The sequence below is a fragment of the Blennius ocellaris genome, assembly GCF_963422515.1.
Source record: "Blennius ocellaris genome assembly, chromosome: 2".
In the NCBI taxonomy this organism is placed as follows: Eukaryota; Metazoa; Chordata; class Actinopteri; order Blenniiformes; family Blenniidae; genus Blennius; species Blennius ocellaris.
This window is the reverse complement of record NC_137651.1, coordinates 15,828,226-15,833,600: the sequence shown is the minus strand read 5'-3', so window position 1 is coordinate 15,833,600 and position 5,375 is coordinate 15,828,226.

The following is a 5,375-nucleotide window of genomic DNA, read 5'->3' as shown; positions in this document are numbered from 1 at the left end:
CGAGAGGATTAAATCCACAAGGATGTAAAATGGCCTAATTCAAAGAACCATATCAAAGTTAATGCTGTCGATTCAAAAAGTTTTACACAAAGCAGGGGGCAGACAGCAGCTCACTGGTGTGTGTGTGTGTGTGTGTGTGTGTGTGTGTGGTGTGTGTGTGTGTGTGTGTGTGCGTGTGTGTGTGTGTGTGTGTGTGTGTGTGTGTGTGCAGTGATAATTACCGAGAGGAAGTATTAAATTAAAGCAAGGCAGTCCTTTTATGAGGCAACATTTATGAAGGTAATAGCATCCCTATAAATTAACGACCTCCCAATGCCTCTCAATGTGTTGCCACTCATCAGGTCCAGAGCATGCCCTGATATGTCCACTGCATGACCTCATCTGGTATTTTTACCTTTTTTTTGGGGGGGGGGTATAGGCAAGGACATGTGGTGTTGAGACAAAGTGTTGTCAATACATACAATATGCTTCAGTTACCTTCTGTGTTATTTTTCTCTATTTTGTAGTGTCGTGATTTATATAACCCTGGTTGAATTCAATTCCTTTTCAAAGCTGAACCCTAACTCCACAAATTAATGCCGATCTCTTTTGGTATGTATACATAGATCATCCAGACCACCTTCCTGATGTCAGCTCAGCTATAAGCATGTGGGCACGCCCTGCCTTCAGTCCAGACTGGGCATGGGAAACCAAGGTACTCCCTTTACATTTTTCAACCAGTCTCTTTTTGCCAAGAGGTAGTCAGTGCTACATGAACAACAGGAGGCTGAAATAAAGCCCTTAAAAGTGAGTGCTCCTGTGGAAAAAAAAAAAAAGCAAGGCGAGCAGGAGCAGGGGGAAAGCAGCGCCATTTAGACGGCCTAAATCATCCCATGAACTATAAATCCACTGACCGCTCATCATTCAACAGCATTTTAAAAAGCCCTTAAAGAAAAACACAGAGTGAAATGAATATGCTGTCACCTCTCATTTGGGTCTGGCCTGCTGGCTCAATAAGAAAAGTGTTGTTCCCTGGAAGACTGCTAGCCTGAGCTGAGCTCTCAGGTTTAGGGTTTACCCCTGTCCCGCATTCTCAAGGCTTTTTACTTTGAGGCCCCGAGTGTCTCTCTCTCTCTCTCTCTCTCTCTCTCTCTCTCTCTCTCTCTCTCTCTCTCCTCTCTCTCTCTCTCTCTCTCTCTCTCTCTCTCTCTCTCCTCCCCCACGTCCCCCCCAGACATGTCTGACAGGCTGAACTCGATGTGGGCTGCTCACCAGACTACAAAATCATTCATCTGTGCCTTCAGACGGTCAAATCTGGATCTAATAAAGGGAGCCTGCCTATTGATCCTATTCATAGTGAAGAGCAGTGCCACATCTCACCACTTGAGGGCTCTCTGGCTCAAGCTTGAGGTGGCCCATTGAAATGTTTGTGTCCCTTTTTGTTGGTCATGAGTGCTTTGGGCAGTGAAGTGAATTACTATTTCAATAAATATGCAAAGGTGATTTGTTACTAAACATAGGATGATTCCTTTGCTTTGAACATGAACCAGACACCCAGTGAACAGACTGAACACAGATGCAGCCTCAAGTTTGTGACACCTTCAACTCAAGATGGTCACTTCCTATCCTGCATTGTTTTAAACATGTCACAAAAAGACCAATGAAGGCCTCCAGGCCAATTATAATAACAGCTCATACCCTTTCCACCTGCGGCACAAACCAACATGGCAGACAGGACTCATGCTCCTGCTGTGTGTTTGACACTGTGCCAGAGCCAGATGAGGACAGGAGGCCGTTTAAATCCAGTGAGTAAGGAAAACAAAAGCATGGGCCACAAAACAACAGAGAAAAACATCCCAACACATGGTGTAGAAGAGCGTGAAAGAATGAAAGAGCACAGGGAGTGAGAATGAGTCACTTTTAGGGTTGTGTTTATGTGTGGGTGAGGGCACTACCCCAAACGCCTAGGCAAACCACAGCATTCCAGGTTGGGTCTTAAAGAGACAGAGCCACGCAGTCATCATGGGTATCAGGGGAGTAAAGCGTTAACACATGGCCCAGGCTATTCAAGAAGGCTGGTAGAACACACAGGAGCCAGTAGGTGGCCATGCCAGCTGTCTGGTGGCATTCAGACCGAAGGTAATGCCAGCTCAAGCTAAATAACAAGTTGCAACTTGAATTAGTTTTTTTGGTGTAAGAATTTCGAAAAAGTTCCATATTTTAGAATCATTCTAAAAATCACACAGATATGCAGTTTATTTCTGCCACAGCTTGAAGAAGAAATCTGAATCAGACTACAAACTGCATCTGCATTTCAGAGTTCTAGTGATAGAGGGCACAGTTGAGCTGCGAAAAGATTGTGAGGAGGCGCTTGAAGGAGTCAGATCATGCTTGAAAAATCTTTACAAATCACAAACCTTTGAGTTTAGCAGTGATGAAAACATGCATACAATTTGTGTTTGTGTTAAGTTAACTTTCACACTTCACATCAGCTACTGAAGATAAACAAACTAATTGTTTCCCAAACTTTCATATGTGGTCAGCTGAGGTGGATTCCTGAATCTGGTTTATAGTTTGAGTTACACTCTTCAACTTGACAAAGTCAGTACATAGGAGAACACAGAGTTCAACAATTCATACTAAAAGCCTTTTCCATTTGACCACAGGGTGCAGAGCGGCTGAACAGTTTTAGAGATGACAGGCCCAGATTTCATGAAGAGGAAGAAGAACCAAAAACAGCAAAAAAAAAAAAAAAAAAAAAGCTCACTGCTAGGAAGAGCACAACCAAAGACGAGAATGAGAAAGCGAGAGAACTGTGTAGGTGTGAGGAGGGAGGTGAGAGCATGGTGGTAGCGTTGTGTTGACAATCAGTTTGTTTTAAGAGAGTGGGGCAGGCTGGTGGGAGGGAAGAGAAAGTGTAAAGGGCTGCCGCGTAAAGAGAAGGGGTTTCTCAGAAGGGATGAGAGGATACAGAATAGGAAATGAATGGAAGTGAGGGGCAAAACGAGAAACAGTCTGTTTCCTCACTGAAAATCCAGCTCACAATGTGGATTTAACATCCTTAAACCATCAACGGGGCTCTAAAAATAACCCTCTTTTCTGCACACTAAGCGCTGGGAGTGGGAGCGAGGTTGAGTGAGGTGTGGGTGGGTGAGTGGGGTGGTGGTGGTGGTGGTGGCCAGCCGTGGGGAGTTGGACTCAGAGCTTGAGACGATGTGTGAGAAGCTTGAAAGAAACAAAGAAGATGTAACCGACCAGACAGCACTGTGAAGAGAGACGAGCTGCAAAAGGGAGACAGAGAGTGAAAGTGGAAGAGAGAAAACCCCCCCCCCCCAAAAAAAAGTCTGTCATCATTTTCCTTCTGTCAACCCATTCTGGTTCTCCAAATACTCATTTGGTGATCTGAATTTAATTCAACTGCTTTCTGCAGTTCTGCAAGTTGAAATGAATAAAATCATTCACACAACATCTATGATCAAATAATACAATAAGAATTATTATTGTTGTTATTATTATTATTATTATTATTAGTAGTAGTAGTAGTAGTAGTAGTTGTAGTAGTAGTAGTAGTAGTAGTAGTAGTAGTAGTATAAAAACAATAATATTAATATTAATACTTTTTATAATTATTATTGTTGCCACCTTTAAAAAAAATACAGAAATAAAGAAATTCATGTAGACACCATACATACACCATACACCTCAAATACCCACAAACATAAAGTGCCTCTTGGTTGTATATGTAATCTGTATTTGTAACATTAAGTGAGTGATCTTGACCAGACTCCAGCAATACTGGCAAGTTAAACAATCTCTCGAATCTGTGTTTGGTTTTGTTCAGCGGAGACATGAGAGATGGGAAACACATGTACTGTATAGTTTTGTGCTTCTGCCCACTTTTATATTGCTCAGTTATATTTTTAACCACAGTAGGTTCCGACAGACCACACTTCATTGCATGTTTAATCGATTGTGTAAACTTGCTGAAAAATGTGATGAATTGAGGATTAATTAAAGAAATGTGTACAGTTTATATTTTTGGTCCCCAACTTCAGGTACGTGTGTGTGTGTGTGTGTGTGTGTGTGTGTGTGTGTGTGTGTGTGTGTGTGTGTGTGTGTGTGTGTGTGTGTGTGTGTGTGTGTGTGTGTGTGTGTGTGTGTGTGTGCGTGCGTGTACACCTACATTTGGAATTTACTGTAATACATTGGCCATTTGAGAGAGGGGTCTGGGTATGAACTACTGGTTTACACTATGTCACAACATCCTCCCCAAGAAGGTGTAACGGTATAACATTTGTGTAAAGGACACAGCTGCTAATAGTGTTTGCAAGAAGATTCCTCCAAATGTCTCCAAGTTGTTCAAACCAGCAGACTTCAAACTTATTCCCCCCAAAAAATGCACACGTGTCTTTTCAAATACTTTTTGATAATAATCTGTTGGCTTGGGAATGAAGGTGAAGTGTGTCACAGAGGGAAGGAGAGTAGATGGAAGACACAACACAGAGTCCATTGAAAAGCAGCCACTGACAAGCAGCTCCTTCTTCCCTCTCATCACCCTGATAAGCCCTCCTCTGCAGCCTGAGCCACACCTCATCACGGGCTGAGTGAACTGAGTGAAGCCGACAGCATCACCAGTGGCACTGATGTTTTTATCGGTGTGAACACGACGGTGAGGTGGTTGAGCTAATGATGCTCCTGTCTCGTGGAAAGTGACCGAAAAAAACATCCAGGCAGACTCTTTACTTACATATAGATAGATTCAGTTTGATAAAAGGTGGAGAGGGTGAATTGATGGGTTAGTTCTGTGAATAAAGAATGAAGACACATTTGGACACCACATGGTACCATTCACATGGCCATTCACTACTTTGTGCCTGCAACAGTCCACCTGCCTGTTCTAAATATATTTGTGTGATCCTTCTCTGTTCTCGGTAGTAATAGCAGTGACACACGTACGCATGGAAATTGGCAGGCTCACACTTCCCTGCAGGACTATCTTTGTTTGGTCTTTCCCATTGACGTAATGCACTTCCTAGTTACTGTAACTGTAACAATCACATCTGGGTAGCTAACTCATCCAAATATCTGAGCGTCTCAAGGTAGGCCACCTTCACAAGTGTAGTGTTTCCCATTTTTTTTCTATACAGACATTTGAATGCTTCAGAGTTACCTTGAATACGTGTAGGCTTCAGTGCTTTTTGCAGTACGTAGGACTATTAATGAGAATACCAGTTCACTGAGGTAAGTCATTAAAATTTGGCCAAGCCTGACCAAACCAACTACGTCTCCCCTTCTTTGCATGTCTTCAAGTCAGAAATCTCACCACTCCACATGCAAGTTTCTACTTTTCTTGCAGCACTAAACACTTTTTTCCCCGCTCCCATGTTCTCTTTCTG